The following is a 26,042-nucleotide window of genomic DNA, read 5'->3' on the forward strand; positions in this document are numbered from 1 at the left end:
GAGGCTGAATAACATGTTACTAAACAATGAATGGGTTAACAATGATATCAAGGAAGATATAAAAAGATACCTTGAAACAAATGAAAATAAAAACACAACCCAAAATTTATAAGACACAGTAAAAGCAGTCATCAGTTGGAAGTTGTTAGCATTACAGACCTAACTCAAGAGACAAGAAAAATCTAAAAAAACAAAACCCCAATCTAACTGTACATTTAAAAGAGCTAGAAAAAAGAACAACAAACAAAACCCCAAGAAGTAGAAGGAAATAATAAAGATCATAGTAGAAATAAATAAAATAGAGTCTAAAGAAAAAAAACAATACAAAGATCAATGAAACCAAAAACTTGTTCCTTAAAAAGTTAAATAAGACTGATAAACATTTAACCAGACTCATCAAAAAAGCGAGAACACAAGTAAATAAAACCAGAAATGAAAAAGAAGTGCCAAGTGACACCAAAGAAATTTGAAGAACTGTAAGAAAATATTACAAATAACTATATGCCAACAAGTTGGACAACCTGAATGAAATGAATAAATTCCTAGAAACATGCATTTTTCCAGAACTGAATCAGAAAGAATCATAAAACCTGAATAGACAGATTACAACTAATGAAACTAAAGTAACAATCAAAAAACTCTCAACAAACAGAAGCCCTGTATTGGATGTCTTCATAGATGAATTTTACCAAACATTCAAAGAACTAACACCTATCCTTCTCAAACTATCCAAAAAAATTGTAGAGGAGGGAAGACTACCAAGCTCATTTTACAAGGCCAAAACCAGACAAAGATAATTCAAAGAAAGAAAATTATAGGCCAATATCCCTGATAAACAGAGATGTTAAAAATTCCAGAAAATATAAGCAAACTGGGTTCTGAACTACATTAAAAAGATCATACACCATGATCAAGTGGGATTTATCCCAGGAATGCAAGGTTGGTACATTATCTGCAAATCAATAAATGTGATAAACCACATATACAAAAATGAATGATAAAAATCATATGATCATACCAATAGATGTAGAAAAAGAATTTGTTAAATACAGCACTCATTTATGACTTTACAATCTCTCAGCAAAGTGGGAATAGAAGAGAACATATCTCAATTTAATAAGGACCGTATATGACAAACCCACAGCCAACATTATACACAATGGACAAAAACTACAGGCATGTCCCTTAAGATCAAGAACAAGACAGGGATGTCTGCTTTCACCAGTCTTATTCAACACAGTACATGAAGTCTTCGCTATAACAATCAGACAAGAAGAAGAAATAAAAGGCATCCAAAGTGGAAAGGAAGAAATAAAACTATAATTGTTTGTAGATGTCATGATACTGTACATTCAGAGTCCTTAAGATCCTATGAAAAAAGATGGCAGCTTTGCTCCAGGCAGCGTGTTTCTGGGCTTCTGTGAAGAGGAGGGAAACTCGCAGATCGGTGGAGAAACAGAGCAAGTGGACTAGGTTACTGAATCACTTTTGAAAGCAGGACATCAAAAATTATTGCGATCATTGAAAAACCAGATGGTAAGGAGACTGCTTCAGGACAAAAGGGACCCAGGGATCAGCACGGGGGCCAGGGGTGTGCAGACCCCAGGCCCGGTGCTTCCTGGTCTGCCTCAGGGCTCCCGGGAGAGGGAAGTCACTGCTCCCTCCCCCGAATATGGGGTTGAGCAACTCCAGGGGAGAACTTGTTGCTTGAAAGCACAGAGAGGCCAGTTGGACTGGGAAAAAATCGCCCAGGGACTGTGAACACCCACCCAGAGACCTGGGAGAAATGAGGGCCTCCAGCCGGCACGACCAGGGGCCAGGGGCACCCCTAGCCCGGTGGGAGTGCAGATGGTGGAAAACTCAGAGCCGGGAAAGGGCTCGGGCGTTCTCAGGTTTCGGGAACCTGCAGTGATGAACTGTGGAAGTGTGCACCCCATCGGGAATCCTGACTCTGGCGCTGTGATCCCAGAAGGGACACAGCGCTTAGTGCGTTCCTTGAACCCGAAACTCAAAAATTTCCAGCCAGCCAGACCAGGGGTGGCTGGGAAATGCGCCTGCACCCTTAGCCCGGTGGGAGTGTGGATCAGTTGAAAACCTAGACATCGCAACCCCGATCCAGGAAAGGGCGAGGGAGTTCTCAGGTTTCGGGAGCCTGTGGTGATGAACTGTGGAAGCGCGTGCCCCATCGGGAATCCTGACTCTCATGCTGTGAACCCAGAAGGTTTGCAGTGCTTAGGGCATTCCTAGAGCCCAAAACTCAAAAGTTTGGTGGAAGGGCGCGCCCTTTTACGATTCCCAGGGAGGGCACAGTGAATCCCAAAACGTCGCAGATGCCTCCTGAGATCATAGAACTGGAACCCTGCAGGGACTCCAGAGTCTGGAAGAACGTGGCAGTGAGCACCAGAGAGCGAGTGTGCTCGAAAGCACCCAGGGTTCCTGAGAGACTTGCTGAAATTTAGCTGGGAAGAGAGATAAGCATTTCAAAGGTCCCTCAGCCAGCTGAAGCCAGCAAGATCAGAAAAACTGGTCTGGCCAGTTAGAAACCAACAAGAGGGGGGTTTTTTTGTTTGGTTTGGTTTGGTTTGGTATGGTTTGGTTTGGTTTGGTTTGGTTTGGTTTGTTTTTTGTGGCTGTTGTTGGTTGATTGATTTTATCTTGTGTTTTAAGTGACATTTTGTTTTTCAATTCTTATTATTTTTATATCTCGCAATCCCTTGTTTCTTTTACATTCATCCCAATATTATTCTTTCCACTCCAAATTTATCTTTCCTGCACTCCATCTTCTGCTTTTCTTTCCTTTTTTTTTTAATCTTGCAAGTTACTGTAAATTTGTATTATCTTTCTCTCACTTTTCTGACATTTTTTATTTTAATAGTATTTTGGTATTCTTTTTCTTTCTGTATAATCTTCTTTGCTTGGCTGGTTATACTGTCATATGATAGGTTCCCCCTGGTATCTCAGTCACAGTGTGTTGATAATTTACTATCCTTCATCTGTGTTCCATTAATACACCTCTCAAGGTTCTATACTCCTTATTCTTATTATCTAGATCTCATCGATTCTGCCACAAGACTGTCACTTTACTATTACTGTTAATAAGACCTAGTCCATACAATTGTAAATACTACTCAATACCCCTACCTGATCTCAGCCCACTTTGCAATTTCCTGAACTATATTATTGTGGGGGTTGTCTCTATTCTTTTACACACTACTCCTATTTACTAATCTTTAATCCAACCCTACCTTAGAATCTGACCTCCCACAGCCTCACAGCTTTCTAGATCCAACTAACAATCCTTTCATCCTCAATAAGAGTCTTACCTTTTTTCCATCCTTTCTAAAACGTGGCTAGTGGGGTGGAGGATCACGGTTAACACTATAAGTAGACAAAGGATATCCCATCTCTTCTCTACTGGCTGCTAATGTAAATATCATAGTATACTGTCTTGCTGTCTTAAACCATTTTGCCTTACTCCTCCAACTGAACACAAAAAAAGAGTAGGGGGAAGCTGTGAACACCAGGATACATGAAGGAGATTGCACCACTGAATCTCACAAGTATTCTACCACAGAAGTTCACACTATAATTACAGGGAACCAGAACAGATCAATTTAAGAAACAGAGGCTAACAAGAAGAAACCCACGAACAATGAGAAAACAAAGAAACAATCCCCAATTGAAAGAAAATGAGAAAGCCTCAGGAAAAATGCTAAATGAAATAGGGGCAACTCAACTATCAGATATTGAGTTCAAAACAATGAATATCAGGAAGTTCAATGAACTCACATTGAGCTAAATTAGAGGGAAACTACAACAATCTCACTGCAAACTATATAAACATGAAAAAGGACATAGAACCTCTCAACAAAGGCCAAGAGGAAATGAAGAATACAATTTCTGAACTGAAGAACACAATAGAAGTAATGAAAAGCAGGATTGATGAAGCAGAAGATCAGATTAGTGAGCTAGAGGACAAAGTAGAAAACAACATCCAGAAAGAGCAAGAAAAGGAAAAGAGGCTCAGAAAGAATGAAGAGGGATTAAGAGAAATGCAAGACAATATGAAACATAATAATATCTGTATAATAGGGATACCAGAAGGAGAAGAGGAAGAGTAAGGGATCAAAAACCTATTTGAAAAAGTAATGAAGGAAAACTTCCCTAATTTGATGAGAGAAAAAGTCACACAAATCCAGGAAACACAGAGAGTCCCAATCAAGAGAAACCCAAAGAGGCCCACCTCAAGACACATCATAATTAAAATGGCAAAATTTCAAGACAAAGAGAGAATCTTAAAGGCAGCAAAGGAGAAACAGGAAGTAACATACAAGGGAGCCCCAATAAGGCTAACAGCTGACTTCTCAATGGAAACACTTCAAGCCAGAAGAGAATGGCAAGAAATATTCCAAGTAATGAGAACCAGAGGTCTGCAACCAAGGCTACTTTATCCAGCAAGACTCTCAATCAAGATAAAAGGCCAAATAAGAAGCTTCCCAGACAAAAGAAGTCTAAAAGAATACACCTCCACCAAACCAGCTCTGCAAGAGATTCTAAAGGGACTGCTTTAAGGAAGGGAAGGAAAAGAGAGAGAGACAGAGGAACACACATATAAAAAGACAATGAATAAGGACCTATTAATAATAACCTTAAATGTAAATGGATTCAATGCTCCAATCAAAAGACATAGAATAGCTAAATGGATAAGAAAAAAATGACCCACATATATGCTGTCTACAAGAGACCAACCTCAGTATAAAAGACCTGCACAGGCTGAAAGTGAAGGGCTGGAAACAAATCTTCCAAGCAAATGGACAGAGAAAAAAAAGCTGGGGTAGCAATACTCATATCAGACAAAATAAACTTCCAAAAAAGGTCCATAAAGAGAGACCCAGAAGGTCACTTCATAATACTCAAGAGAAGAATCCACCAAGAAGACATAAATATTGTAAATATATATGCACCCAACATAGGAGCACCCAAATACATAAAGAAAATCTTGGAGGACTTCAAGAAACATATGGACAGCAACACAATTATAGTGGGGGATTTTAACACCCCACTATCAAAAATGGACAGATCTTCCAAACAAAATATCAACAAAGATATTGTGGCATTGAACAATACCCTTGATGAAATGGATTTTACTGATATATACAGGGCCCTCCATCCAAAAGAAGCTAAATATACATTCTTTTCAAATGTACACGGAACATTTTCAAAGATAGACCACATGATAGGACACAAAACAAGCCTCAAGAGTTTCAAGAAAATTGAAATCATACCAAGCATTTTCTCGGACCACAAGGGACTGAAACTAGAAAACAACCCCAAGGAGAAAAACCCAAAACACTCAAAATCATGGAGATTAAATAGCATGCTATTAAACAATGAATGGGTCAAGAATGATATTAGGGAAGAAATCAAAAGGTTTCTGGAAACAAATGAAAACAAAATCACAACAACCCAAACTTATGGGACACAGCCAAGGCAGTCCTGAGAGGGAAGTTCATAGCGATACAGGCCCATCTAAAAAAGTTAGAAACATTTCAAACAAACAACCTAACCATATGTCTACAAGAACTCGAGGAACAACAACAAAGACAGCCCAGAGCAAGCAGAAGGAAAGAAATAACCAAGATCAGAGCAGAATTAAATGACATAGAGACTAAAAGCACAATTCTAAGGATCAATGAATCCAAGAGCTGGTTCCTTGAAAAGATCAACAAAATCGACATGCCTTTAAGCAGACTCATCAAGAAAAAAAGAGAGAAGACCCAAATAAACACAATGAGAAATGAAAGAGGAGAGATTACAACACATACCACAGAAATACAAAGCATTGCAAGAAATTACTATGAAGAATTGTATGCCAAGACATTTGAAAACCTAGGTGAAATTGATAAATTTCTAGAAAAATATAATCTTCCAAAACTCAATGGAAAAGAAGCAGAAAGCCTGAACAAACCAATAACAGCAAAAGAAATTGAAGCAGTAATCAAAAAACTCCCAACACACAAAAGCCCTGGACCAGATGGTTTCACAGGAGAATTCTACAAAACATTTAAGGAAGAACTAACCCCTATCCTTCACAGACTATTCCAAAAAATCCAAAAAAATGGGAGACTCCCAAACTCTTTTTATGAGGCCAACATCATCCTAATTCCAAAACCAGATAAAGACACAACAAAGAAAGAAAACTTCAGGCCAATATCGCTGATGGACATTGATGCTAAAATCCTCAACAAAATACTGGCAAACCACATCCAACAGTACATTAAAAAGACCATACACCATGACCAAGTAGGATTCATTCCAGGGATGCAAGGATGGTACAATATTCGCAAGTCAGTAAATGTAATATATCACATAAACAAAAGCAAAGACAAAAACCACATGATCATATCAATAGATGCAGAAAAAGCATTTGATAAGGCACCGCACCCATTTATAATAAAAACACTCAGCAAAGTGGGAATAGAGGGAGCATTCCTCAACATAATAAAGGCCATGTATGAGAGACCTACAGCCAACATCATACTCAATGGGCAAAAATTAAAATCTTTTCCTCTAAGATCCAGAACAAGACAAGGGATGTCCACTTTCACCATTTCTATTCAATATAGTACTGGAAGTTTTAGCCACAGTGATCAGACAAGAAAAAGAAATAAAAGGCATCCAAATCAGAAAGGAGGAAACAAAACTGTCACTGTTTGCAGATCACATGATAGTGTACATAGAAAATCCTATAGTCTCCACCAAAAAACTGCTTGACCTAATAAATGAATTTGGCAAAACAGCGGGATATAAAGTCAATATCCAGGAATCAAAGGCATTTCTGTACACCAACAATGAAACAGCAGAAGCAGAGATCAGGGAAAAAATTCCATTTGAAATAGCATAAAGAAAAATAAAATATCTAGGAATAAACCTAACCAAAGAAGTAAAAGACCTGTATTCAGAAAACTACACAACACTGGGGAAAGAAATCAAGGAAGACACAAAAAAATGGAAACATATACCGTGTTCATGGATTGGCAGAATTAATATCATCAAAATGTTCATACTACCAAAAGCAATTTACACATTCAATGCAATTCCTATTAAAGTACCAATGGCATATTTCACAGACATAGAACAAACACTTCAAAAATGTATATGGAATCATAAACAACCCCGATTAGCTGCTGCAATTTTGAGAAAGAAGAGTAAACTAGGAGGGATCACAATACCTGACACTAAACTATACTACAAGGCCACTGTAATCAAGGCAGCCTGGTACTGGCATAAAACCAGGCACATAGACCAGTGGAACAGAACAGAGAGCCCAGAAATAAACCCAAGTCTCTATGGTCAGTTAATATTTGACAAAGGAGGCAGCAATATAAAATTGAGTAAAAATAGCCTCTTCAACAAATGGTGTTGGGAGAACTGGACAGCCACGTGCAAAAAAATGAAATTTGAACACCAACTTACACCATATACAAAAATAAATTCAAGGTGGATAAAAGACTTAAATATAAAACTGTGACACCATTAAAGTCCTAGAGAATGTAGGTATAAAAATCTCAGATATTTCACGAAGAAACTTTTTTACTGACTTGTCCCCTAGAGCAAGGGACATAAAGAAAAAAATAAACAAATGGGACCTCATCAAAATTAAAAACTTCTGCACAGCTAAAGAAAACAGTGTCAAAATTAAAAGAGAACCAACTGTATGGGAAAACATATTTGCCAATGATACCTCAGACAAGGGTTTAATCTCCAAAATATATAAACAACTTACACTACTGCACTCTAAGAAGATAAGGAATCCAATTAAAAAATGGGCAAAAGACTTGAACAGACACTTCTCCAAGGAGGACATACAGAAAATCCAAAGACACATGAAACGATGTTCAGTATCGCTAGCTATCAGAGAGATGCAAATTAAAACCACAATGAGATACCACTTCACACCAGTCAGAATGGCCATCATAAACAAAGCAAGAAACAACAAGTGTTGGAGAGGTTGTGGAGAAAAGGGGTCCCTAGTGCACTATTGGCGGGACTGCAGACTGGTACAACCACTATGGAAAGCAGTATGGAACTTCCTCAGAAAACTAAAAATGGATCTGCCTTTTGCCCCTGCAATTCCACTGCTGGGACTCTATCCTGAGAACACTAAAACACCAATACAAAAGATCCTATGCATCCCAATGTTCATAGCAGCACAATTTACAATAGCTAGATGCTGGAAGCAACCAAGATACCCATCAGTAAATGACTGGATCAAAAAACTATGGTACATTTACACAATGGAATTTTATGCAGCAGAAAGAAAGAAGGAGCTCCTACCCTTTGCAACAGCTTGGATGGAGCTGGAAAGCATTATGCTAAGCGAAACAAGCCAGGCAGTGAAAGACAAATACCATATGATCTCACCTTTAACAGGAACCTAAACAACAAAACAAAGAAACAAGCAAAATATAACCAAAGACAATGAACTAGAGGACAGGCTGATAGTGACCACAGGGGAGAGTAAAGGGAATTTCTGGGGACATTGGGAAGGGTTCATGGGAACAAACTTAAAGGACACATGGACAAAAACTAGGGGAGGGTGCTAATGGGAGGGAAGTGGGGAGGGGTGGGAGGGGCAGCTAGATTGGGAGTAAAAGGGAGAAAACTGTATTTAAACAATGATTAAAATGAAATTTAAAAAAAGATCCTATAAAAAACAACTAGAACTAATATATTAATTCAGTAAAGTAGCAGGATACGAAATAAGTATTCAGAAATCAATTGCATTTTTATACACCAATAATAAACTATCAGAAGGAGAAACTAAGAAAACAATTTTGTTTACAGTTGTATCAAAAAATAAAACAAAATATCTAGGAATAAATTTAAACAAAGATGTAAAAGACCTATACTCAGAAAATTATAAGACACTGAAGAAAAAATTGAAGATACAAATAAGTATATATTGTGTTCATAGATAAGAGGATTCATTATTAAAATATTTATACTACCTAAAGCAATCTATAGATGCAATGCAATCCCTATCAAGATATCAATGATGTATTTCACAGAATTAGAACAGATATTCCAAAAATTTATATGGAACCACAAAAGACGCTGAAGAGCATCAGCAATCCTGAGAAAGGAGAACAAGGTTGGAAGAATCACACTACCTAATGTCAATCTATACTATAAAGCCATAGTAATCAAAACAGCATGGTACTGGCATAAAAACAGACATATAGAAGACTGGAACAAAATAAAGAGACCAGAAACAAACCCATGCCTCTATGGTCGATTAATATTTGAAAAAAGAGTAAAAAAACATACTTTAAGGTAAAGATAATCTATTCAATAAATGATATTGGGAATATTGGACACAGATACATGCAAAAAAATGAAGCTAGACCACCTTCTTACACCTTACATAAGAATAATCTCAAAAGGAATTAAAGACTTAAGTGTTAGGCTTGCAATCATAAAAATCCTAGAAGAAAACATAAGCGGTAAAATCTCAGACATTGCTTGTAGCAATATTTTTTTTGCTATATTGCATCAGCCAAGGGAAACAAAAAAATAAATAAATGGGAGTACATCAAACTAAAATGTTTTTGGACACCAAAGGAAACCATCAATAAAATGAAAAGACAACTCACTGAGGGAAATAACATATTCATTAATGATACATCTGATAAGGGATTAATATTTAAAATTTATAAAGAAGTTCACAACTCAATATCATGAAAGCAAACAATCCAATTTAAAAAATAGGCAAAGAACCTGAATAGACATCTCTCCAAAGAGGATGTACAAATGGCCAATAAACATAGGAAAAGATGCTCAATGTCACCAGTCATCAGAGAAATGGAAATTAAAACCACAATGAGATATCATCTCACACCTGTCAGAAGAACTCTCACATTGTGCCTCCCCTCCCACCCCTTCTCTCTCTCTGTCTCTGTCTCTGTCTCTGTCTCTGTCTCTCTCTCTCTCTCAAAAGCATTAAGCATATCCTCAGGTGATGAATATCACAATATCACATACCTAACACCTCCCTTTGGTGAAAGTGTGAAAACATCTATTTGTTCAGAAGGAGCAAAAACCAAAGAGTCAAATGAACACTGTCTCTTCTCCTCAGGTCTGTGTCTTCCCCTGCTCTAGATTAAGGTCCAAGAGAATCGGCTTCATAAATAGAAATTATCAACATAGAATGCTCTTCTCTGGCTCTGAGACACTTAGTGACTAAAAGTGCAGATAGGCATAGGTTGAATTCTTGTTCTGCCCTTTCTAGCTGTTGTTCTTGGCCAAGTTAATGTGTAAAACCCTCCTGGTATTCATTTGAAAACGGAAATAACAGTATAACTTATCTCCTTGTATCACTATGAGGATTAAATCAAAAGCACTAATTGCAATGGCTGCCATATAGTAACCACCCAATAAATGGCAACTGTTATTAACATTAGTACTAAGAGTAAAACTTTTCAAATTTAAAGATTATCCAACTCTATCCCAACTTTGTCCCCAAAAATCAAAGTTAACTAAAGTTATGCTGACAAGTGATCTTCTTTCATTCGTATCTGAAATTGAACCACAAAATTGCTGGAATCCATCCTAGATTCTCTGTAACTGTTAGTGTTTGAACAACAAACTCTTCTACATGTACTAAGACTCGTAAAGAAAACTATGCTATTCCTGGCTTTGGTGATCAGTCCTGATAATATATCTAGTAAGTTCACTGTCTGTGGTAGCATCTCGCCAAATTCAGTTTTCAAAGACATAGCCTGATAGCCATTTCTTTTCATCTTGTTTGTAATATTGACCATTAAATAAAAGATGCACCATGCCAGATCTTGTTTATTTCAAAGCAAATTATAAGAGGTGACTAAATTGTGCATCAAGAGAAAGAGTCCCATGTTTCACCAGCAGGGCCACAGACTCAGACATCTGCTTTTTTTACAAGCTGACAGGCCCAAAGAATTGAAACTTGATGAATCTTAATGCTGTCTGTCACATATACAGTGTTCTTCAATTATTTCTTTATGAAAAAAAATGACTAATGATAATTCCTACTAGAAGATCATTTGCATATTTGAGCTTAAATGTTTTACAGAGAAGAGGATGTCAATTTGTTGAGAGGACAAATTCCTTCCCTCCAGATTAAAATGCTTCTTTTCTGCATGCTGCTCCATTAGGCTTGCTATTGAAACCCAGGAAGAGATGACATATAATTCATGAGCTGAGTCCAAACCTATTTTCTCATTTCTAAGAAAAAATAAAAACAATGTATTTTCCTCATGTGCTAGGCTAGATTTTTCAAGGACATGCTCAGTAGCTGCCATTGTTTATAAATGAAAAATGATCTGGATACAATTGGCCTAATCAACTCTTAATATGAGAACATAAGTGGATGATTACACCTAGTGTTACCCACACAAGCAGCTGCTGACACCAGGGTCCTTTAGAAAATGCTGCTACTGAAATAAATGCCAGGTAGATGTTTGGAGACCTCAGACTCTGGCGCTCAGGAAAGCTGATCCATTGCATCCAGTGGACTAATCCACAAAGCCGAAAGACTACTCTACTGTCCAGATGAATGAGAGTTAATATAGCTGTCCTTCTTAGACCAGGAGCAGATGCTGGCTAAGGTCACTGCCTTCCCAAAGGGTGAAGTTTGAAGGAATCAACCATGGCAGTCCGATTGGTTTGGCAGTTAAGATACCAGGAATGTGTCAAGGGGATTTGCTGCTGCTACAAGACTGCACACAGTTTTTCCTAATTACAGGGTAAACCAATATCACACATTGTTCCAAGAAGCAGCATTACCCTCTGCCCAGCCTCACGTTACTTTTAGCCACTTCCTCTGACAGCATAAAGTTAAACCTGCCCAGGGGTGTCTACAAAGTCCACTTGGAAGCAGTGAGTGACACATGAAAAACAAGAGGAGAGAGTATTTCTGGTAGAAAGAACCTCACAAGTCAGTCCAAGTCTTAAACACCATGATGTTGGTATCAGTTTCCTAAAAGGATTTTAAACTGGGTAACTCAAGACAGCAGAAATCCATGCCTTACATTTCTGGAGCCTAGAAGTCTGAAATCAAGGTGTTCTCAGGGCCATGCTCCCTGTAAAGCCCGCAGGGAAGAATACTTTCTTACCTCTTCCTGCTTCTGGTGATTCCAGGTATTCCTTGGCTTCTGAGTATGTAACTCCATTCTCTGCCTCTGCCACTACGTGGCCTTCTCTGCTGTGTTTCTTATGGCTTCTTATAAGGGTAGCAGTCATTAGATTTGGGGCCCACCCTAATTCAGTGTGGTCTCATCTTACCTTGACCTTATTTTCCAATAAGGAAACTTTCATTTGTACCAGAGGTTAGGAGCTCAACATGTCTTTTGAGAGATACAGTTCAACCCACAATACTGGCACATGAAGAAATAGGAAGCATGTAGGAGAATATAGAGGACAGGCTATTTCTGATAGAAAATAAAATATCATGAGTTGGGACCAAGGATCTTGAAACCATTCCAGAAACCATTCTTGATGCCTTTCCAGAAAAACAATGCAGTTGTCTGGATTTCACTCCCTATCTTCACTCTCATCAGACCCATTCCTTCTCCTGTTGTAAGACCTATACCATGTAAGATTACTTGTTCATTACATTTAAAGAAAGGTCATTCATGTAATCACACTAGCCTGCCCTTAACATTTGCAGGGCTTGGGATAAGAATATAAATGGAGACTCACACAGTAAATGCCTAATTATTTCAAAGTTATATTTCTTGCTACAAACTGTTAACGAAAATATATTCTGTTATCCTATTTTGACAAATAAAATAAGAGTACCTTTATTACTATAAAATTTAAAGAGAAATTTAAAAGCTCTTGTTTTTATTTAACTGGAGGCCAGCAAAATATCAAAGATGATCTACCTGGGTGTTCTGTTAAAGGGTTGGTGATGTTAGAATGAGTACTAAGATAAAGACATACATAATTTCTTTTTATTGCCTTAATTTCAGAAAATGTACTAATTTTTCACATAATTTGTATTTTATTGACAGCATTGCCAAATTAGACCAAATTCTTTGAGTGATTATTATTCTTAGGTAGTTTTAATGAACTTTAATCTTAAAATACTTCACTTTGTTGAGGCAAGAGCAACTGGAATTTTCAACAAAATGCTTAAATCAATATCTAAATTTAGATATGATATGACTCATGAATTTTAGAGAACATGTTCAAATATAATTCATTTACATATGAAAATTTATCATTACCACAGAAAAGGTTATTCTATATTTAATTTCATCATAAAAATTGCTGTAACATATCAGTTTTGGCCATCATTTAAAGCAATATTTATAGCCATTATACATGTCTTAAGTTTCTTTAAATATTCCAATATTGAGATGTTTACAAAGAAAATTGAAAACAGTACCTTATAAGATTTGTTCAAATATCTCTTTACCCCGGTCAGGTGGCTCAGTTTGTTGTAGCATTGTCCTATACACCAAAAGGCTGTGGGTTCAGTCCCTGGTCAGGGTCCATACAGGAGGCAGCGGATCCGTGTTTCTCTCTCATTTTGATCTCGATCTCTCTCTCTCTCCCCTCCCACAATCAATAAGCATATGTTTAGGTGAGGATTTTTTAAAAAATGTAAACTCAACAAATATCTCTTCAAATAGTACTATATCTTAATCTAGAATAGCCAGAAAACAGTCTTTTTAAAACTTAGTTTTAAAATTATTTGCAAATATTGTTTGTTTCTCCTTAAAGTCATTTTTGTTTCTAATTTCTAATTAATTTTTAGTATTTTGTTGACATTGTTTTGTTTACTGACTCCCATATTATAGTTTATTTTCTTTTAATTATAACAATATGTTCTCTAATTTAAACTTATGGACCTTGGTCTTAGAGAGAATTTTATGAATTTGATCCAAAAGGCAAGGGAAGTAAAAGCAAGAATAAATTAACTGAACTCTTTCAAACTAAAGAGCTTCTGCACAGCAAAAGAAACTGTCAACAAAACAAAAAGGCAACTAACCAAATGGAAGAAGACATTTGCAAACAACAGCTCCAACAAAAGGTTAATATCTATAATATATGAAGAACTCATACAACTCAACAACAAACAAACAAACAAAACAATTTAAAAAATGGGCAGAGAAACTGGGACCTGAACAGACACTTCTCCCAAGAAGATATACAAGTGGCCAACCAATACATGAAAAGATGCTCAACTTCACTGGCAATTAGGGAAATGCAAATCAAAACTACAATGAGATACCACCTACCATCTGTTATAATGGTTATTATCAACAAGACAGATATTAACGAGTGTTGGAGAGGCTGTAGAGAAAAAAGAACCCTCATTCATTGCTGGTGGGAATATAAACTGCTACAGCCACTATGGAAAACAGTATAGAGGTTCCTGAAAAAATTAAGAATAGACTTATCATATGACCCACCAATTCCTCTTCTGGGTATCAAATTTCTGAAAAAAATGTGAAAACATTTATTTGCAAAGATACATGCACCCCCTATGTTCATTGCAGCAATATTCACAGTAGCCAAGACATATAAACAACCCAATTGTCCCTCAATAGATGACTGGATAAAGAAGATGTGGTACATATATACAGTGGCATACTACACAGCCATAAGAAAAGATGAAATACTGCCACTTGTGACAACATGGACCTTGAGAATATCATTCTAAGCAAAATAAGTCAGACAGAAAAAGTCAAGGAACATAATATGATTTCACTCATATGTGGGATATGAAAGTGAAAGCAACAAATGAACAAACAGGACAAACAAAAGCTCATAGACACAGACAACAGTATGGTGGTTACCAGAGGGAAAGGAGGTGGGGTAGTAAAGGGCAGAGGGGGTCGAGTGCATGTTGACAGAAGATTTGACATTGGGTGGTGAGCACACATGCAATATATACGAATTTGTATCATAGAGTTGTACACTTGAAACCTATATAATTTTATTAACCAATGTCACCCCAATAAATTTAATAATAAATGAATACATATATATGCATGTGTATGTATATAGAGAGAGTATTTGGACTTTTTTATATTACAAACTGTTCTGTCACCACATGAATTGTGGTAGATTCAGTGCTAGTTCTTCTATACCTTCTGAACCACAAATTGGATCACAAAGATAAACAAGAAAATGGATGCTGGACACAACAAGGATAACATACTTCATTATGCAAAAATCTAGTGTATTCATGTCAGTAGAGAAGGAAGGACAAATTAATTTATTCACCTTTTCTTTTAACTTTTAAAGTGCTCCTCAAATCCAAATCGTTCTCAAACTCCAAATTAGTGTCTGGTTCCAAAGTTGGCAGTGATTCAACCCCAAACTTTCCACAATCAACTATGTGTTCAAGGATATGGGATAATAAATTTGTATCTCAGAATCTGGTATGTGGGCCCTCTAACATAGAAGGCTTAGAGCAGAGACCCCTCTTTCTCAGGTATAAGGAGGATACTATAAAGAGTCATCAGTTTCCGGGGACTCTGTTTGGCATAGCTCGCTGGCTCACTGGCTAACAACCATAGGAACCTGACAGACAAAAGTGGCCCTTAGAGTCACATTAGTAAAATAGAAGCTCTAAACAGCATATGTGCACATGCCCATACTTTGCTATATATAACACACTTTTTTGCCCAAATTTTTGAGGAAAAAATAAGGGTGTGCATTATACTTGGGTATAATGATTGCATACCATGAGTTATAATAATCCCAAGTGTAATGTACACAAAAACATGGATGTGCATTATACACAGCAAAATATGGTACGTCCATACACACATTGATATGGTGACTTTAAATAGTCCATGTGTGCACCTTCATTAAAATTAGTTTGTAACCTGGTTCGATTGCCAGTCAGGGCACATGCCTGGGTTGCTGGCCAGGTCCCCAGCAGGGGGTGTTCAAGAGGCAACAGCACATTGATGTTTCTCTCCCCCTTTCTCCTTCCCTTCCCTTCTTTCTCTCCAAAAATAAATAAGATTTTTAAAAAAATATTTTGTAACAATGATAATAATATTAATAATAATAAAAAGGAGAAGGGGAAAAAGGCAAGTACTATTTATCAAAGCATTCCTACCTACAAAATATTGTGCTATATGCCTTAAGCATATTGTTTCATTTAGAGATTATTATCCTTATTTTACAGATGAAAAATGAAGACCCAGAGAAGTTACATAACCTATATAAAGTCACAGCTGATAAGTATTCAAGTAAGATTTGGAACATAGATTAGCTTGATTATAAAATTTATATTTCTACCCACTATAGTACACAGCATTTAATCTAGCAGGGCAAGACATAATCAATCATTACTTCATTTTTCCTTTATTTTTTAATTTTCAAAATGGAAATAGCTATACAAGTAATAAAAGACAACATCATGATAAATAATTCAAGAAACACAAAACTGTATACAGTAAAATGCTAAGGTTATCTTTTACCTTCCACTAATGTCCTTTTCCTCTTTCTAGGTGACTAGGGTATAGCTTAGTGTGCTTCAACACATATAGTTTCCTTTCACTTCAGTCAAGCAAAAAACTATATGTTATTTTGTGATTGGCCTTTTATGAATGTGTAATATGTTTTGAAATAGTTTTACAACTTCATCTGCAGATTTACCATACTTTTGATGGCCAGTACTTTATTCCTCTTTCAACTAGAATTTAGATCACTTACATTTTTTGTTATTACTAAAATGCTGCACTGAATAACCTTGTGCATACATCTCAGTGTGCACGCTGATCTTGACGAACCAAAGAACAGAATTTAAATTGCTAGGTTGCAAAGTATACTAATTTTTAGCAGTTTAATAGAAATTGCCTAATTGCCTTTCAACATTACTAATCCGTACCCGCACAAAAATCTACATGATTTTCTTTTGCCATGAGAGATCGATTTATTCAAGGGGTATAGTTGGAACTCTGTAGCTAAACGACTTCTACCTATAATCAGGGGTGCCCAAAGTTTATAGCAATCTGCTTAAGGCATCCAGTTCTCAGTGGATAAACAAGTAACAAATCATTTTTCCTAACTTCTTTTCTCTCTGTGCAAATCTTTACCTCAACATACTATCTGTAACTTTTTTTCCCAAAAGAACAAAACCCTGAATTAATTGAAAATGCAATTTGAATTTGGGTTCTTTCAGGCTTAGGAGAGGTAATGCTAAAACCTGAATTAGTATTATGGTCTTGAAAAAAAATTTTCTAACAGCTTTATTGAGGTATAATTGGCAAATAAAAATTGCGTGCATTTAGACTGTACAATGTGAGTTTTCAAAGATGTACACTATGATTACTTAATGTATGTATACATTGTGGAATAATTAGTACAATCAAGTTAATTAGTACATCAGTTAACTCACATAGTTACTTTTGTTTGTGTGTGTGTTCCTTGAACAGATTTAAGTAATAAAGTATTGTTAACTATAATCACCTTCTGCACTTTAGACTCTTAGAACTTATTCACCTTTTAACTCAAAGTTTGTACACTATGATCAACATCTCCCCCTTTCACCTCCTCCCAGCCCCTGGAAACCACATAGACCATTCTAGTCTATGGTTCTACAAATTCAACATTTTTAGTTCTGAAGGTATAAAGAAAAGGGAACCTTTCTACTCTGTTTGTAGGAATGGTAATACAGCCATTGTGGAAAACAGTCTCAAGGTTGCTCACAAAATTAAAAATAGAACTAGTGTATTACCCAACAATCAATCGTACATATAGAGGCATAGCCAAAGGAAATAAAATCAGTATTTCAAAGAGGTAATCTGTTCTCCCATGTTCACTGCAGCATGATTCACAATACCAAAGATGTGGAAACAATCCAAGTGTCACAGTGGATGAATGCATAAAGGATTCTATTGTGTGTGTGTATGTGTGTTAAATATTATTTAACCATGAAAAGAAGGAAATCCTGGCATTTTCAATAACATGGATGAACCTGGAGAACATTATGCTATGTTAAATAAGTCAGACACAGAAAGACAAATGCTGCATGATCTCACTTATACGTGTTTTTTACTTTTAAACTATTTATATATTTCATTTCCTTTATAAAACCACAGAATTTTAAACATAAAGTAATCTTATAATGTTTTATTGGATTTGGCTCTACATGTAGTTAGAGCTTCCATCTGGTCAAAAGTGGGGACTCCAGTGTTTTATTCAGCATGCTCTCCCCGTAGCTTTACAGTGTGTTTCACATTTAGGAGGCAGATAATAAAACACCCTAGTTCAAACCTTCCTTTGGGCAGAGTCCTGGGAGTTTACTAATGGCAGAGTCAGAAGTCTTAGCAGCTAAAATCACAGCACTGATAGGCCTCAGTGTGCTGTCTCCTGCTGTTTAAACACAGCAGGTCACGCATGGAAACTTCACCCACAACTAAAACTTGTCTTGTGGGTCAATCACCTGGTTTGAAAACTAAGAGCTTCTCTGACTATGTTTTTCACCTGTGTACCAAATAGAAGGTGTCTCTTTGGTCCAATTTTTCCTCTAACTTAAAAATCAAAGGCCTCTAGTAAAATAGGTAGAGAAAATAAACAATTTGTCTAGCCATCCACCTGGTTTTTCCTAGAGAACCATTTTGAATTTCATTCTTTTTTCCCTTCTCTCTCTCCCTTAACCTAGTACTTTAAATTTCCTTTTGGCATTTTATGCTAATTACAGATTTGTGAGGAAAGATCACGCATATCAACCTGAATTTCCTCACATCTATAACTGAGGAGACTGGCATGAAGGGAAGTCAGGCAGTAGCATGGAGCCAAAGCAGATGCAGCCTGCCTTGGAGAGCTAGTCCCTGAGGCTTTGCTCACAGTTGGGCCCATGGCAGCTGGTGACACTCTCTGACCTGGCTGGCCGCCTCAGCAGAGAAAACCCTGAAAACATGCCTCTCCACTATCTCTTTAACATGAGTCTTCATTGCTAAATCCCTAAGAACATACTCTTGCTTGAAAGGTTTCCATCTCAGCCAATTCTGAAGTCTAAAGCAGCATCAAACAGGCCACCTGCTCTCTAGGGGAGAAAAGCAGCAGAAGTGCCTGGGAGCTCAAGCACAGGCCCTGCTCATGTTCAGGAGTTCCAACTGGCATAATCACCACATTTCCAAGCATTAAAGCAGTGTGCCAGCCACAGTGACACCTACAAAGATGATGAAGGTGTGCTTTCTGTTTCCAGAGGAAACAGAAAACATTCCTCTGAAAACAAGAATGTTTTCATAGGCCAAGTAGGTTGTGTCTCTGAATGACGGGGCAAACTAGCATGTCCCTGAATAATAGTGCAAATTTATACGCGATCGACAACCTACGAGAGAAGATCTAAACAAGCATTCTAAGGGGGAATAATTAATTATATCCGGATGGCTCAGGAAAAGGTAAAAAAGCCAGAGTAAACACCTATCAATGACTAACTACCACATGCCTCGCATCCTTCCCCAAACAACCAACACTACCTACTTACACCACCTCGCTCATGGGGACAGGGCTTTCCACTCACCGCTAACCTCAAAGGAACACATCAAGTTAAAAAGAACAAGTCCTTCCAAGGGAATGTGTCACAACTTAATTAACAGTTATATCCCAGGAAGATTCTAGCACCCCAAGTAACATTTTTACAAGAGTTAGGAAAAAAGTGTCAATAATTTCACCCAATTCAAATTACTTGATATAGGTTTAACATTTATTTAGTATTGGTCATAGTTTCTCTGTAAGTGCACAGTCCCTGACAGCTATTTCTCAGAAATTTGTTGCATAGCTAAGTTGCTGTGGAAAGATTTTAAGCATTACCTTGAATGTATGTAGTAATTTGATATTTAGAATATATATATTAGACTATAGATATAAAAATAGGCTAAAATACTGTAGAGAAGCAAAATGAACTTTTCTTAGTGTTCATGAATTACATCTATTCAGAAAATATTCTTCCAATAAATAATTGGTAGGACTAGTTATCTATGTCAGGTCTCGTATTAGGAAATTTTGTATCTGACCCTAAGAACTAATAGTGAAGTCAAGAATAGTCACGGGCACATAAAATACCATTTCAAACCAACTGTGATGAATATTAAAACAATGGGCTATATATACATTTGAAAAATATTAGATACCTACTTCCTACAAATACAAAAATAAAATTTGCATGTTTTAAGTATCTAAGGAATAGACCGTTAAAATATCTAAAGTAGGCCCAAGGTGGTGTTGCTCATGCTGAGCCCTATCCGAGTAAACCAAAACATAACTAAGTTTCCATGCTCAGTTTTCCCTGAAAAAAAATAAGGTCTAGCTCAACCAATCACTGCTTGCTTGCTCAGCACAAGTTACCTAACCTTGCTCTGCTTCAACCAGTCAGCAAATATCCAGTATAACATCCTTGTTCCTGGTCACTTTGGTCTATAAATATCTCTTGTAGTACAGCTCTTCAGAGCTTCTATCTGTCTGCTAGATTGAATGCTGCACAATTCATGAATCACTGAATAAAAGCTTACTAGTAAATTATCTGCAGAAAATTTCCCTTTACCAAGACCCACTTGACATTTTGGTTTATTGAACATTACACTCAATAACTGCAGAGTACACATGGAACATTCCCCAAGGTAGACATGTGCTCAGCCATTAAAAAAGTCTTGCTGAATTTCAAATAAATCAGAGTACATTCATTGATTATAATGGAAGTTAGAAATTAGAATTCAATAACAGTAAGATACTAAAAATTCCTAGATATTTGAAAATTAAACAACCTGATAATTAAATATACTTGACTCAAAAATAAATCATACAGGAAATTAGAAGATATTTCAAATTAAATGATAATAAAAACAGAATCTATCGAATCTATCTCACAAGAGAGAACTTGAGTGTTAGAGAGAACTTGAGAGTTACTTAGAGAGAACTTGAGTGTTAAATGCTTATATCAGAAATGAGATAAGTACAAGATAAGCAACCTAAGCTTCTCCCTTAAAGAGTACAAAAAGAAGAGAATATCAAACCTTAAGTAAGTAGAAGAAAATAATAAGAATAAATCAAAATCAATGAAATAGAAAACAAACCATTAAAAAATCAACAAAACTATAAATTAATTCTTAGAAAAGATTAATAAAATTGACAAGCCCTGAGCAAAACTGTCAAAAAGAGAGAAAACAGAAATTACCAATTTCAAGAATAAAGAGGGGATATTACTAAGAACTTATGAACACTAAAGACACTTTTAAAAGGATGTTATAAACAATGAAATATAGTCATTCCTCAGTATCTAAGGAGAATTCATTTCAGAACTCCCACAGATAGCAAAATCTGAGGATGTTCAAGTCCCTTATATGAAATGGCCTAGTATTTGTATATAACCTGTATTGGCACATAGGCTACAGCAGGGTGTGCCTACACATCACTTCATTTGCATGGACTCAAGGCACATGGCAATTGAAGTTTTGCTTTTTGGAACTTTCTGGAATTTCTTTTTAAAAAATATTTGATCTGTATTTTTTTGGAGTGCTGATTATACCAATAAATTCAGTAAATTAGGTGAAATGGACCAATACCTGTAGAAACAGTTTACCAAAATGTACTAAAGAAATAAAAAAGTTGTATAGCTTTGTATTTATTTCAAAAATTGTGTATAAATAAAAACATTTGCACCACAAAACTACTCAATGGCTTTATTGATGAATTCTATCAAACATTTAAGAAAGGAAAAAACCAACTGCATACAAATTCTTTTAGAAAATAGGGGAGTAGGGAGATTTCCCAATCTGTTTTAAAAGGCCAGCATAACTCTTATTCTAAAATTTAACAGGGATATTACAAGACAAGCAAATTACAGATGAATATTACCCCAAAACATATGTATTTATCCTTAATAAGATATTTGTGTATGAAATTTAACAACAAAAAAGAAAAAACAGCAAGAAGGGTTTATCTCAGGAATGAAAGTTAGTTTTACCACTTGAAAAACAATCAATATAATTCACTATATGAAAAGAATAAAGTAAAAATTGAGTTATTATCTAAAAAGCTTTCCAAAAAATATATTTGGCAAAATAAATTACCAAAGAATAATAGTAATTTTAAAATCTCAGAAAACCAGTAACAAACATGAACTTTCTCAACCTGATAAAGGGTATTTATAAAAAGTCATCTGCTAATATAGTACTTAATGATAAATATTGAATGCTTTTCCTCTCAGACTGGGAATAAGGAAAGATGTATATTCCCACCACAACCTTTCTACATTGTATTAGAGATCTAAGAGAGGGAATTAAAGCAAGGAAGTGTAATAATTGTATTAAGATTGAAAAGGAAGAAGCAAAATTGTTATTTGCTGATGATATGATTATATACATAGAAAATGCTATGTGATCCACAGAAACCTATTTGAATTAGTATATTTGGTAAGGTCATAGGATTTCAGGTCAATATACAAAAATTATCTGCATTTCTAAATGCAACCAATAAATAATTTTATCATCTAAAAGTTCAAACTACTAGGAACAAATATAATAAGAGATGTCTATACTGAAAACATGAAAACACTGTTGAGAAAAATTAAGATGCCTTAAACAGTGAATACCATATTAAGGATTTAAAGACTCAATATTGTTAAGATGTCAATGCTTCTCAAATTTATGTATAGATTCAATACAATCTCAATCAAAACATTACCAAGCCTATAATAGACCAGATACAGAAGCAACCTATGTGTCTATCAATAGGTGAATGGTTAAGAGGTGGTAAATATATACAAATATACAATGGAATGTTACTCAGTTATAAAAAAAAAGAAATCTTATCATTTGAGGCAACATGGATAGACCTGGAGGGTATTAGGCTAGTGAAATAAGTCAGACAGAAAAAAACAAATGCTATATGATTTCATTTATATGTGAAATCTAAAAAAAAATAAATAAACAAAACAGAAACAAACTCATAGATACAAAGAACAAATTAATGGTTGCCAGATGGAAGGGGAGTTGGGAAGTTGTATAAAAAATGTAAAAGGGCCCTGGCTGGCGTAGCTCAGTGCATTGAGCACGGGCTGGGAACCAAAGTGTCCCAGGTTCGATTCCCAGCCAGAGTACATTCCTGGGTTGCAGGCCATAAACCCCAGCAACCGCACATTGATGTTTCTGTCTCTCACTCTCTCTATCGCCCTCCCTTCCCTCTCTAAAAATAAATAAATAAAATATTAAAAAAAATGTAAAAAGGGATTAAGAAGTACAAATTGCCAGTTATATTTTAAAAGTATATAAATTATAGCATAGGGAATATAGTCAATAATATTTTAATAACTAAACTATGTGTGGTGTCAGATGGGTACTACACCTTGAGGTGATCACATTATAAAGTATATAAATGTCTAATAACTAAGTCATATACCTGAAACTAACATAATATTGTATGTTAACTGTAATCGGAACATTAATTAATTTAAAAGTATATTATCAAACTTTATTTCAGTAGACAATAACAAACAAATTCCAAGATTTACATAGGAATACAAAGAACTTGGAATAATCAAGACAATCTGGAAACAGAATAAAGTTGGAAAAATTTTACAATATGATTCAAGACTTTTTCCAAAACTACAACATTTTTTAAATGGGATATTGGCATACAGATAGTTAAACAGTTGAACAGAACAGAATCAAGACCTGATCATATTCATCAGTTGATTGGCTGATTTCCAAGAAAAATATCAAGGAAACAGGGGATAGGGAGTGATGAAAATGTTTTGAAACTTGATAGAAGTGTTGGTTGCACAACACCATGAATGTTCTAAATGTCACTGAATTCTACACTTCAAAATAGTTAATTTTATGTTATGCAAATTTCATCTTAACAATAACAATGGAAGAGCATCAAGGGAACTCAGTGGAGTAAAGAAAAGTCTTTTCAACAAATAGCACTGGAATAACAGGATATCCATCTGAATTTTTTTTAAAAAAGAACCTTGACCTTTTGCCACATGCCATTTGCAAAAATCAATTCAAAATAAGCCCTGGCTGGCATAGCTCAGTGGATTGAGCGTGGGCTGGGAACCAAAGTGTCCCAGGTTCGATTCCCAGCCAGGGTACATTCCTGGGTTGAGGGCCATAACCCCCAGCAACCACACATTGATATTTCTCTCTCTCTCTCCCCCTCCCTTCCCTCCCTAAAAATAAATAAATAAAATCTTAAAAAAAAAAGTTCCCCCTAAAACTTAAAAAAGAAAAAAATCAATTCAAAATAAACATAAATCTGTATGTACAAGCTAAAATTTGAATGTTTTAGAAGAATAATGCCTCTCTGAACTTGAGATAGGGAAAAATTTTTCAGATATAATGCAAAAAGAACTAATCATTTAAAAAAATTAAAAAATTGTGTTTCATTGAGATGTAGAACTTTTTGCTCATCAAAGATAAACACTAAGAAAATGAGACAAGATTTAAAGTAGGATGAGAAAATGCATATATTTGGCAGAGAATTTGCATCTGAAATATACAAGAAGCTACAAATCAATAACAAAAATAATTAATAAATAATTATGTTAAAATAAAATAAACAAATCATTAAAAATCTTAAAGTGGGCAAAACATTTTAATACTTTACAAAAGAAGATCTGTGGATAACCAACAACACTTAGTGATCAATATCATTAGTCAACAATTACACGCCAGGTAAAAATCACAAAGGTACCATTTTACACACAGTAGAATGGCAGTAATTAGAAGGTCTAACAATATGAAATGTCAAGGACATAAAACAACTGTAATTCTCACACTTTGCTATGGGAGTGTGAATAAGTACAACTGCTTTGGAAAACTTTAGAAATGTATTATAACCCATTGAATAAAATAGAAAATCATGTTCATACCGATACAAATAAATACATTAACAAATAAGTAAAAACTTTCATGAAGTGTAGATACTTGGATGGTTTCAAAGTAAGCTCCTCACAAAATGCTTACTGTAGTTGATCCTTGCACAACACAAGTGTGGGCAGGGTGTGGAGGAAGGGAGATTCGGTGTATCTGGCCCCTCTCAGTCAAAAACCCAGAGGATAACTTTTGACTCTACAGTTGACGCTTCCCATCTGCATCCTCATATTCAACCAACCCAAGGCCAAAAACAGCACTTTTATTGTCTTTAAGATTTTATTTATTTATTTTTAGAGATGGGAAAGGAGAGGGAAAGAGAGAGGGGGAAATATAAATGTGTGGTTGCCTCTCATGCACCCCTTACTAGGGACCTGGCCCACAACCCAGGTGTGTGCCCTGAGAAACAAACCAGTGACCCTTTGGTTCGCAGCCCAGCACTCAATCCACTGAGCCACACCAGGCAAGACAAAAATCAGCACTTTTAATCTGTAGTAAGGAAACTGCAGTTAGGAGAGCAAAAATACCGTTTCATCCCAGGTTGATTGAATCTGCAGATTGGAAACACATTGATATAAAGGCCAGCTCCATTTATTGAAAAAAAATTAACATGTAAGTGGACCCATGCAGTTTGACCCATTCAGGGTCAACTGTGATTTAAGAAGGATAAAAGAATAACATAATAGTAGAAAAGCCCTACAGACAGCATCTTAATTAAATGATCCAAATGAGTATAATCAGCAATGGCACAAATGGGGAATCGCGTGCCACCAGATAAGAAACAATAAAATTTGCTTCTTAGAGAGTCCCACCAGTGTGTTCCTGTGTGTAACCTGAATGTAATCATAAGGAAAGAAAGTAATCAAATGAGCCCAAATTGAGGGAAATTCTACAAAATTAAAGAGGCATTACAAGTAAATGCAACATGTGATGCTGAACTGTATCCTTTTGCCATAAAGAATATTATTGGGACATTGGAAAAATGAAGAATGCAGGATTATCTAAGTTTAATGTGTTGATGTGGATTAGCTGATTATGATGATTCTATTGGATTACATCCTTGTATGTAAGAAATTCACACTGAATTTCCATATACAGGTTATGGAGTATCAGGTCAGTGACTTCCTCTAAAATAATTTAGGAAAATAAGTTCAT

Source organism: Phyllostomus hastatus, unplaced genomic scaffold (assembly GCF_019186645.2).
Source record: "Phyllostomus hastatus isolate PE091 unplaced genomic scaffold, TTU_PhHast_1.1 phas_contig_1, whole genome shotgun sequence".
Classification (NCBI taxonomy): domain Eukaryota; kingdom Metazoa; phylum Chordata; class Mammalia; order Chiroptera; family Phyllostomidae; genus Phyllostomus; species Phyllostomus hastatus.